Consider the following 12,803-nt stretch of genomic DNA (forward strand, 5'->3'; position numbering starts at 1 on the left):
CCAGGTCAAGCAACACCTGGAGCCACACATTACATATCTGCAAGCTGAATTCAACTGGCCTTCATCAGCACAGAAGAGGGGTAGAAGAAGAAAACTCCTTTCCTCATCACATTTCACAGTTTTGGCTGCAGACAGATTCATCAGTAGATAATTAGCAACCTCAAGTTCACCATTTTTCACTTGCCAAATATGTAGAATTTAACTAGTTGCCCTTTCTAAGGAATAGTAATATCCTTATTGGAATAAATTTGGTTTTTAAAAATATGTATATATTTTTTTATGTTATTAAGTTTATTTATTTATTTTTGAGAGAGAGAGACAGACAGGCAGAGCACGAGCAGGGAAGGGGCGGGGAGAAAGGGAAAGAATCCCAATCAGGCCCCGGACTATCAGCGCTAAGCCCAACATGGGGGCTCGAACCCACACACAGTGAAATCATGACTTAAACCGAAATCAAGAGTAGGCCACTTAACCAACTGAGCCGCCAAGGAGCCCCTATATTTTTTATTTTAAGTGAGCTGTATGCCCAGCATGGGGCTCGAACTCACGACCCCGAGATCAAGAGTCGTATGTTCTACCAACTGAGCCAGCTAGGAACCCCTGGAATAAATTTTAACAACATTTTTTAAATGACAAAGTACTGTCTTTTTACAATATTTTAATTTGGTCTACAATCTTCATTCTCATTTCATAGACTAGCTTTTTATGTCTTTTATTTAAACGAATAGGTCTTGAGAAAAAATAAAGGATGGCTCAGTTATTATGTGTGATAATTAATCTCTGAAATTAAAAACTGTCCTCTGTCCTACTGATTTACAAAGAACCTTTTAACGGGCAAAAAAAACTGCTTAATAATCTGCCTTCTGAAAAATAAAAAAAAGCCAATAATTTTTTGCAGGTGAAAGGGCTTCTCTTCAAGATAACACACGGTTCCAGTTTTTAAATCTTATATGAGGGTTAATGTACTAATTATTTTTGACATTGTGAAGGTAGCCCATTTGAAAAAGGGCTGAAAGAAAGAATTTTCCCAGCCTCCTGCGACCTCACTTTCCCTCCTAGTAGGCGTGGCCCCCAAAGTCCCAGAACCATAAATAAATCAAGAATCACACTCATGGTTACAGCAGGGCACACAGGCTTTGACAATTCCACCAAAGAGACACCAGGGGGCACTGTAGGACCATGTTTCGTGATTTTAGGCGCCATTTTACCCTTGGACTTGGGAAAATAATTTCTTGAAAAAACTGTTAACCTTCTGAGCTCCGGACGTCATTTTATTTATTACTTTCAATATGCTATTGCCACTCATCTTAACTAGCTGGGCTTAGAAGGTTATTTTAAAGGACAGTGCTCTAAAAAGAGAGATACAATCAACCTTCCTCTTTGTTTTACCTCCCTGTGGAATGTCTCTCTGGTGTGTGTGTGTGAGTGTGTGTGTGTGTGTGTGTGCGCGCGCGCGCGCGCGTGTGTACACGTTTTATTGTTAGCTTTACAATTGAAGAACCATTCAGAGGATCCAAAACTAAACTTCAGGGGATGTCCTTCACAAAATCCTGATGTTTCATGCAAAGGGGTTTGTTTTTTCATTGTTATTACCTCTGTAACTGTCTTCACTCATTTACTGATTCAATATCAGCAAATTTTTATTGAAGCCCTTAATGTGCCAGGGCACACCATGCGACAGGAGCCACGTCCCATCCCTCATGATGACAAGGTGATTCTCTTCACTCCTGTGAGCCAGATTTAGTCTTAGAGGTCCCAAACTCATAAGTGAAAGGGGACACTTTTGTTTAGATCATGTTTCTTTTCACTGCTGTCCAGAAATAAGATTTTTTTCGCAAGAAAATAATAAAAATCACTGCTTTCTATATGTGACCGTCTCAAACTGAGCATATGAGGGATTCAAACTCTCTTTCTGGAACTGCATGCAAAGTGACTGAATTTTTATTAGTCAAAGAAAATGGATGCTTGTCGTTTTCTGGATTTTTTTTTTCCTTTCAAAGCCCCATGTCGATTAGAATGAATTACAGTGTTTTGAAATTCAGCAAGAGACTGAGGACAGTGCACCACTCTTGGCATCTAAGGGAGCATGTTTCTGGACTCAGCTGGACCCTGCTTGGCAGCCCCCGCACCCAGGGCTGGTCAAAATGGGATACAAGAAGTCTCTTTCCTCCTCTTCCCCACTTCATTTAGTCCCAGTGGTTTGTAAAAATGAGGCAAGAGTACTGTGACACAGACATTTTTACATCCATTATCTCACCTAATGCTCACGGTGACCCCACAAAATACAGCCATTTCCCCAGCTGAGCAAACTGAGACTTGAAGAAGTCAATTCTTTGCCCAAGGCCACAAAACCTGCATCCAAACCCAGGCGCATTCGCCTCCAAATTCGTCTTCTGCTACTCAATATAAACCTCCCAAAGACTGAAAATGACACTGCCGTGTGCTTATGCAAACCCACCTATCTCCTGGCTGTGCACACAGCCGGACTACATATCCCAGCCTCCTTTGCAGTAAGGTGTGGCCTTGTGAGTGGCTTCCGGTCAGTGGAATGTGAGTAGAAGTGAGGCAGTCCCCGCCCCCCTCCCCCGCACCTTCCAGGCCTGCCCATCTCTCCTACACCATCTTTCACTCCCTCTCTCTGCCTGTCTCAGTCCAACAACTAGCTTCTAGGCTGTCGGGAATGGAAGAGCCACAGAACACAAGGTGCTTGGGTCCCTGAATCACCACATGGAAGGTGCCCACTGAACACTGACATTGGATCCATAAGCAAGATATGTAACTTCTATTATATTAAGTCACTGTGATTTGTGTTGTTTGTTAAATAGTCAACCTTTAATAAATAATATGCAAGGATGCAAGGAAAGATGATGGCATCCATGAAGACTTCCTTTCCCCCAACGGGGGGTCCTGGGGCCTTGCTCTGCTTCTGTGATAATGACCTTGTCACAGTCTCCCTGCTCATTAGTAAAAGAAGGGTGTAGAACCAACTGATCTCTGAGCCCCTATCCTGATCTGAGAAAACCTTATAATTCCTCACCCACTGCAGCCCGTGTCCCCCACTATTCATCCTTCTTTGTAGGAACAAAGTTGCTTGGACCAGGAATGGCTTGCCCCAGACTCCTACACACGTGGGAGTTTTCCTTTTCGTATAACACCTTTCCTCCACCTGCTATGCAGCCATAGACAGATACACCTCTCTCAACCACGGTAGATATGTGCGATGTAAGTTGTACCATCAGGGGGATGGGTATCTTTAAACAGCTTTGGCCTGGAATGTCATAATCTCCCCCAAGCCCTCTGTGGTCTGCAAGGGAGTAATAAGCACCTTCCACCCAGAGTAGGGCTGACTGCAGATCAAGACGTTGACCACTGTTGGGCATGAGGAGAATAAACAGAAGTCATTCTGCTCTTTGAAGGCACTGAGTCTTTAACTGATGTCACTTTGACGTCTATGAAACATTATACCCAAGATATTAAGAATATCTCCAGTGGTTCGTGTGATACCGTTTTCTGTCCCTGAATGTGATGGGCTCAAAATGAAGACAATGTTAATACAGAGAAAGATGGAACTGAGATTTTTAATCACACCGACTCCTAGCCAAATCAGGAAAGGAGTGTGCTGTTTGCAGCTGGGATTCTGGCTGGGTCCCCCATGCTGAAATTAATTCCGCCCTCTTCTGGCCTGCCATGGCACCTCCAGAGAAAAGCTGTGAATCTCACAAATCACTCCGGGGCCTGCAGCATCCACCCCTCCAGAAACTCCCTGAGGGCAGGGGACTTGGCCTTATCACCCCCGTGGCCTCACAGCGCCGTTGGCAGGCATTTGTTGAATTGGATACTACTGAGGTTTCTAGAGAGCCAGTGAGGGTTAAGACCTGGGTTTTTTAAGTTGTGACAAATTGGGGGTACAGGTGTAAAAACCCAAATCCTGGTTACATGTGGTGGCAGTAATGTCCTGTCTGGATGTGTCAGGAAAGAAAGGGGCGGAGTACATGCTCTTAATATTAAAATATAAAATATTAAAATGAATTGGATTAACTGTTATGGTGGACACTGATTTTCCTCCTTCCTCTCTTCCTGTGTCACAGATTCCTCCTCTGATCTCAGGAGGGGGAGCTGGCGTGGGTGGGATGGATGCTGAACTCAGGCTTGGCCATTCACTATCTCTCCTCCATCACACTCACTGGCCGCGTAAAATCCATGCCTGGGAATTTTCCGCTGAACCATGGCCCTCTCTACTCCTTCCCTTCCAGGTTGTTTTTCTGTCCCTTGTAAACTGAAGAATCCTGACTACTCAAGCCATTGGCGGGACCCACAATACGTATCGCTCTAAGGCACCGGCACCTGGCTCAACTCAACTTATAAATTACCATAATTACCAAGGGCAAAATCCAAGGTTAATGATGAAACAAATTAATGCATATTTAAAATATATAAAAGTGGTCCATAACTACTACACGATGAAATAAGGTTAATTAAAGTAATTTTCAAAATATTAACAGAACCATAGTTCCAGCAAGTGCAGGAACATTATCAGCACATTTGAATCATTAAAGGATTTAAACAATGTATAGAGCCATAGAGGGAGCATTCACATTTGTGAAGGTCAAAAAAGGATACACCATGTAGCTTTTCTTCACGTGTGTGAGCCTCTTTTGTTGTTCCATGCTGTAGCATTACTATATATAAGATTTAAACTGCTCTAATATTATTTGTAGATTTCTATTCATGCAAAAGGGGGAATTGCTTCTAGGAAAAATAATTGATGGAGTTTAACCATTCACCAACGGACAGTTATTTGTAGGTACTTAAACGTGAAGATTTAGCCGACCATGGTAATCTGTCATTTTTAGTGCTTATTTGACTGTCTATAAGAACACAATTGAGTGCAAAGCGGCAATGTTTCTATAGTGCTACGGCTACTTTGATTGATAACAAGAAGATACAGCTCCCATTTTTAATTTTTAAAATGCAAGATTATTCTGGAGTAAATTAACCTAATCACGCAGCTCAAGTAAATTAATGTCAGTTCATTACCTAATAGCAAAAATAATATTAACCTAAAGAATCTAAATCCACTTCTGACACATATTCAATTTTTATAATGTTACGGTGACAGTTTTTTTCTGGGTTATATGTGGTGGTTTCCAGCATGAGCTTCTCTGCTAATTGGAAATGTTGAAAGTAAGAACACAAATATTCCCATGGTGTTGAAAAAGGTTGCTTCCAGAATTGATCTAGCTATATTACAATTCAGACACCGCTTCACTAAAACACCTTTGGGTATTTTGCATGGCAAGCCCGCTGTAAATTCATCCAGTGAGAAGGTCTCAGAGCTTTTGCTCCTGTGGCAAAGTGGATTTTTTCCAAGGCAGCCCGGCAGCTCTCATTTGGAGAATCCAGGTTTTCTGGCCATCGCTCCACCCCACTCCTGCCCCCACTGTCTGCTCTGGGAGAGTCCACAGCGTCGGCACTGTCTCCCCCAGCACCCTGGGGGGCTGGTACCTAGATTCACCCAAAATGGGGCCGCATGTGGGTCACACAGACTGGAGGAAAGGCCCTGAGCTCACAAAATGTCTCCTTGGCTTTCGCAGCTTTCAAAGTTGGGAAATTTATGTTGCAACCTTGAGAGAGGCAGAGTAAATACAGAGCAGCCCAGCTATTTGTTTTCCTGTTGACGAACTCTGCGAGTTCAGACTGGAAACCCTCCAAGGACTGAAGTCTCTCCTCAAAAAGCAAAGTGTTAACCCTGAATGCTGGGGCTGCTTTTCCCGCCAGTTCTGCACCTCTCTGTCTCCCATCTAGAAAGTTCCAGAATATCTCTGGGCTTCCGCTGGCTATTTCTCTTGCTCGCTGATGAGTCTGTTCCCGTTTATCCCCAGGGCCAAAGATGGTGAAGGAAAAAGCCAAGTGACCACACGGGAGAGCAACTGTGAAGAATGTCTTGCAGCAAGGCTGGCTAGAGCTGGACCCTACGTGCTGAGCAAAACTTGCTTAGACCAGGGAAGTGAGTCACATATTTAGAACCAAACTTTTCTCCCTTCATGTATTTGCCACACGCTCCTCTGCAATCATGGTTTTCATCTTAGAAATCGTTATTCTTCTCACTGGAAATGTCACAAGTTAGCACGGCTTTTATCTGTTGGTGTTGTTTTCCTGAACATGAGACATGCGGTTGATAGAACAGTCTGGGTAAAATGATTTTGAATCCCTTAACCACTCCTTATTTTTAGTATGATCCACTGTCTTTGCCATTTACAAATTTTAAATATAATCTTTTTGTAAGTATGAAATTACTACATCCTCTCTATGGGAAACATGGGAAATGGGTATAAAATTTCAAAAATATTGTTTGTATTCTCATCACCCACAGTTAAGCATTTTTAACATTTTGATGTATTTCTCTCACTCTCTCTCTGCTAGTTATACTATCTGTATGCTGATTTTTTTCATTTGATCTTATGTCATAAATATCTTCTCAATATTTATTAGCAATAATCTTCAAAACTGAGATTTTTAATGACTTTGATAATATTCCATCATTGGAATGGACTATCATACTCTTAACTAGTCTCCTATTGTTGGATGTTATAAGTAGCATTCCAGGAAACTCATTTCTACGTGAGTCTTTGGCCACATCTCTCAGTAATTACTTATGATAGATTCCTAGAAGTAAAATTACTGGGTCAAAGTGTAGGATCAGTGTTGAGGTTCTTAATACATTTTGCCAAACTGCTTTTTCCAAAGGACGCCTATCAGTTTACGCTCCCACCAGCAGCGACTGAGATGCCTTGGCTTGCTGTGTTCTTATCCACTTGGAGGATTGCTGGCTTTCATCTTGGCCAGTATAATAGATACTTCTGCTGTTGGCACAGGTGGTGTGGCCCAGGGATGGGGAAGGTGGTGGACTGGTAGTCAGGAGACTTGGGCTTGAATTTGGGAATGGAATTCTTCCGTTAATCAGCTCTGTGACTTTGTGGAAAGCCCTTTGCAGAGAGGATAATAATCTGGAATGGTGAGGCACCTGGGTGGTTCAGTCGGTTGAGTGTCATGATCTCAGCTCGTGTCATGATCCCAGGGTCATGGGATCAAGCCCTGCATTGGGCTCCACACTAAGCGTGGAGTCTGCTTAAGATTCTCCATCCCCCCTCCTTCCACCTCTCTCCCCAACTCTCACTCTCTTTCTAAGAAAATTTTAAAAATTGGAATGGTAATGAATGCCCAGATGGGATAATAAATAAGAAAATGCCTTGTAAATGTAAAATGTAAGGTTTTCTTACTACATAATTTACTATCACTACCCATTGCTACCAGTAGCTAAGAAAAATTAGGAATTGAGTGTGCAAATTACAACAAAAAATGAAATGTTATGGAAATGTTGATTTAAGGTTTTCTTTTAAAAAATAAGAGGAGGTGACGTTCTTATTAGCATATTTTCTCACGTTTCTTTCTGAGCTCACACACAAAAAATTATGCAGTTTCCGAAATCTCAGATGAGCCTAACAGTGATGTATGAATATTGGATATTGTTTTGGATCAGGCAGACGAAACCAATAGTTAATGCTTTTATGGGAGGTGGATTTGGGTGTCAGTGGCCCATAGATGGAGATGGCAGAAACTCAAGAAAACTTTCAGTCTTAACGGCGGTAACTCAGTACAAAGCCTTCCCCCTAATCAGGCTGCTCTGTTCCCGTCATTCCATCACGTGAACCACCCTCCACATTCTTTCCCTCTTCTGCCCATTGATCTCTAGCTGCTTTTCCCTTGAGGTTTGCCCAGGATCTCCTTTCTCCTGAAGTCTTTCCCAGCTACCCTCAAGTAAGAGCTTTCTCGTTTTTAGGTTCTTCCCTGTGAACAACCACCCCCACCCCCAACCCCAGGCCAGCTCTGGATTGCCCACTGCTTTGTAAGATCCTTTCATTATTTCCAGTGCGTCAATATTCCCTCCCCATCTGTACTGTCAATAATTCGAAGAAAGAGATTCTTCCCTTGCATTTGCAACTCTATGCACACTCTTGGCCCAAAATCAAGTTGTCCCTGAGGTTGACAAAGAAATAAAGTTTTACCCGGGGCCAAGAAGTCATTTTCCCAGTAACTCCCACTGGGGAAACTTGCTCTAGACCTTGTCTCTCTTGGCTTGAGGGGCAGGGAGGGCAAATCAGTGCCTCCAGCCACACTGCTTCTGGGGCCTATTTTTCCCTCATTAATTGTGCTGACAGGATAAGAATAGCTCACAACCCAGCAGCAGCAAAGGCTAATGTGGACAGTTTTATTCTTTCCTCATTTTTTCCTTCACCCTACTCCTCCTGAGTCACCTTCTACCCTCCTTGCTAAATATATACCTCCTTTCTGATTAAATGTCACTGTTTTGTTTTTTTTAAACAAAGCTAAAGAAGAGGTTGAGTTTCAGTATAATCATTATGATTCCCAAAGAAATATTAATGTTCTGAAGGCAACAATGTCATATTCACATTTTAGAGAGGTGCAACGTGATTACATCTCAGTGTCAATTCTACACACATTCCGATTTCCAAAGACTTACGGAGGACATGTGTGATTGTAAGAAACAGAAAGCCACCCAAATTATTCAAGTCAAAGGACAGAACAGAAGTTAAGGGAGCCACCCCAGCCTTTCCAGCACATCAAGCTTGAAATCTGTGATTTATGAAAGAGAATCCTGGTTTTTCAAGGCAGTGAGAAGGACTGTGCTGGACAAAGGAATTGCTACAATATAGACAGGTAAAATTCTCTGCTTCTCATCAGGCAACTGGTAGAGTTTGGAGAGCCCTTTTGGTTTTGCAGAGCTGTGAGAGAAGGCTGCTGATGCCTGGTTTCCGCCCTAATGGAATATAAAGATTGCAACCATGTACGTCTACAATTGGGGCATTAGGTCCTGGGCAATGACCCAAGACAACTTTCCTCAGACTTTACAACATAGTTACAAAAAGAGCATTTGGCAACTGTCCTGAGAAGAGGTTCTGAGAAAGAGCTCGGGACCCAGCCAAATATAATTGCCTCCCAAAATTAGGTCAAAGTTGTCAGAGTGAGTTGAAGACCTGGAGGCAGAAGTGAGAGCACTGACCAGTCAATCAGTAAACAAATTCGCTATTGGCCTTCTTCAGAAGCCAGTTCTGGGGAATCTCTCTGTTTTACGAGCAATAATGTTTTAAGAAAATATATCAGAAGGACAAGTTGAAATCGAAGTTGGCCATTGCTACCACCAAAGGGAATCATTCCATAATCCAGAACTTTCAACTACTTCTTTCTTTCCATGCCATGTCACATTTTGTTTTCATTTGAGTGCCCTTTTATTTGTAGAATCATCTCATAACTGTTTTTCGCGGCTGCCGAAACAAAGATACTGGATAAGGGTGTGAACGGCTTCCGTCGCATGGCCCTTCCCAGTTTGGGGAACAGCGGAGCTTTACCCTGGCTCCCAGACTCAGCCATGCCAACCTCGTTCCACCCTCCGCCTTCCAGCCCCCAGTCTTCTCCACTTCCACAAACCCAGGCAAGATGGAACCGAGCCTGTTGCTGATGTTGCTAGCAGTGAGCAGATGAAGTGGCCGTCTACTGAATCTACCAAGGCCTAGCTGCAACGATAAAGTTAATACTACCTCAGACCCCAATCCTGGGTGGTAGACCAGTTCCATGAGTTGACTTAACAGGATCCGCCCTCCTTAAGCCCCTTAACCTGTAGACCTTGCTTCCCAGGTGCCACAGCTGTTGAACTTAAGGAAACTTCAAAGGATAACTTTGAATTCAAAGTTCAAAAGAGAGAATTAAAGTCAAACAAAATTGGTCTGTAGAAGAGGCGAAAGTGCTGTCCAAATGGCCCACGCGCTTGCTGACGTTCCCAGCCTCTCTCTGCTAGTTGGTCCAGGAGCCACGTGACTCCCTTTGGCCAAAAGCCTTATGAGCAGAAGGGCTGACAGTCTGTGCACCACCGTGGCCCAGAATGCTCACCAGCAGAAGTGAGTCCCACACCACCACCCTCCCCCCCCTCACCTCCTTCCTGCTTCCCGGCCCCTGGAAACCACATATTCACAGGGGTGGCGCCTGGATCCCTGAGTCCCTGGATGGAAGAGTGCCTTCCAACCCAGGATGCAAACCGTAGTCTGCGGGCTAAGCCACAGATTCCAGTGTTTATTATTTCATATAGTAAAGCCTATCTTTTAAAACGCGTTGATTGTTTTTTCTCTTTAATTACATTTCTCCGGGAACTTCGTGCTCTTCAGAGAGGCTCCTGACGAGTGTGACTGTAAATGAGCGGCTCACGCACTATGTCCACGCCACCAGTGAGCAAGGCGTTAAAGAAAAAAGAGGCCATCCCAAATCAGATAACACTTTATACAGTGACTAAACGTCTAAACTGATGGTTCCGTGGATCCAATAAAACAGCTGACTTTGGCACTCAAAGGTCTTATTCTGATACAGTCATTTATTTTCTCCAAGACCCTAGGTAATTTAATCTTGTCTCTGCTTTGGTTTTAAGATGTAGAGAAGGACGTGCCTCAGAGGGTTTTGGTGGGCAATAAAAATAACTGTAAAGCACTTTTCCGGCACAAAGTGCTGCATAAATGCTTAATGATTTCCTTTAATGATATCACGGACAGGGGCACTGTACTTTTAGGTGAAATATTTTCATTTGAGTTATAGCATGTAATACTCCAGATGTCGAGGCCTGATGGATGGCTGAAATAAGGATCTTTTGTTTTTCTGGAGTCTGGATAATTTAATCATTCTCCTTTATCTCCAAAAATTACACTTAATTAAACATATGCAGGGCTCAGATCTCACAGAGGAGGCTAGTGACAGTGTATATAGAGAGGGTACTTTTCCAGACACCATGAATGAGACAGTCTTAAGGCCAAGAGTTTTGTTCATGAATTCTGCTTTTAAGGAAAAAATACCCACTTGGGCACTTTTTAAATTTTTTTCAATTTATTTATTTTTATTTACTTATTTATTTACTTATTTTACTTATTTTATTTACTTATTTATTTCTTTATTATTTTGGGGGCACTTTTTTTTAAAATAACCTACTTTGATTTAGAAAATCATAGCCTTATATTATACTGAGTGCGGGTTAGAATCTCAAAGGGTGGGCATTGCTCTCTCGTCTACCATGGAGGGGCCACATTCTTCTCTGGAATTATTATTCAAAGCAAAAAGTAAGAAGGAAAAAGGCAGCGACAAATTTTTTTTTTTTTTTTTTTTTTTACAAAAATGTAGTTCTAGGGACACCTGGCTGGCTCAGTCAGTGGAGCATGTGACCTTGATCTTGAGGTTGTGAGCTCTGGCCCCACGTTGGGTGCATAGATTATTTAAAAATAAAATCTTTTAAAAAAACAAAAACAACTCCCCCCCAAATGTAGTTATAGAATTCTTTTATTATTTTCTATGCATGCCATAAACTAAATGAGTTTGAGAAACTCTGCTTTGCAGGTCAGTTCACCAACCTCTAAGAGTTCATTCCATCCAGGCTTCCAACTTCCAGGTTATTCCAACTCTCGAACCAGCTGTACCTCTCCCCTGCCCACGCATCCTCTCACGGCAGCTACCATCCACCCATGCGTACTTTGTGCCAGCTTTTGTCCAACACAGTAAATGCAGTCTCGAGTAATCCACACCATAGTCCTGTAGGGTAGGAGTTCTTTATCCCATTTTTCAGATAAGGGAACGATGTTCAGCAAAGTTAAATAATTAACCCCAAGTCATGTAGCTAGCAAGAAGCAGACTCTGGATTCAAACATGGTCCAGCTGCTCCTGTGGTTGGGCTGATAAGCCCTCCACTAATGTGCCTTTTCACACAGCTCCGTCCTTAGATGGTGAGGAAGGGAAGGGGGAGGGTGGAGAAAGGAAGGAAAGGAAAGTGAGCAAAATGACTGCTCCTTCTTTTTCTTAGAAAGAAGTGTAGAGCTGAAAACAACCAGCCACTTTGCACATTTTTTAGAAAAAGAAACAGATACTCAGACAAGTGAAATGGCTTTTACAAGGTCACCACCGTACCTTGAATAAATTAAAACTAAACACAGTATGTTGGGGCCAGAATCAGTATCCAGGATTTCCAACTCCCAGGTCTGTTCTTTCCACCATAGTATCCCCTGTCCCACTCCACCTTTCATTAAAAAAATAATAATTTAGGGCCGCCTGGGTGGCTCAGTCGGTTAAGCTTCCGACTTTGGCTCAGGTCATGATCTTGCGGTTCGTGAGTTCAAGCCCTGCATCGGGCTCTGTGCTGACAGCTCAGAGCCTGGAGCCTGTTTCAGATTCTGTCTCCCTCTCTCTCTCTGACCCTCCCCCGTTCATGCTCTGTCTCTCTCTGTCTCAAAAATAAATAAACATTAAAAAATTTTTTAAAAAATAATAATTTAAATTAGTGAGTTTACCTCATATATATATATTTACCTATTTATATTATTTTTACATATTTATATATATAAATAGTTTAAATTGTTGGAATGACCTGGAATAGCCACCTGTCATACACACTTGTATGGAGGGAAAGGTCAACCCCTAAATTCACTCACTCTTCATTCAACTCACGTTTTAGACTATTTCCCCTGGGTAGGGCTCTGTGTCAGGGTCAGAAGACAGTGTCAAACTGGACTGATTGGTCCCTGCAGACGTGAGCAGTTTTCAGCCTAATTAATGTAAAATTTAATGACTTTTCTCATACACCAAGGGTCAAGAGAAAAAAGTAGTGAAATTGATCCAAAACGTTGATTCTTAAGTGTCCTTTCATTACTTGAATCCTTTGCCTATTTTTTTAAGTTTATTTATTTATTTTGAGAGAGAGA

The sequence above is a fragment of the Lynx canadensis genome, chromosome A2 (genome assembly GCF_007474595.2).
Source record: "Lynx canadensis isolate LIC74 chromosome A2, mLynCan4.pri.v2, whole genome shotgun sequence".
NCBI classification, from domain to species: Eukaryota; Metazoa; Chordata; class Mammalia; order Carnivora; family Felidae; genus Lynx; species Lynx canadensis.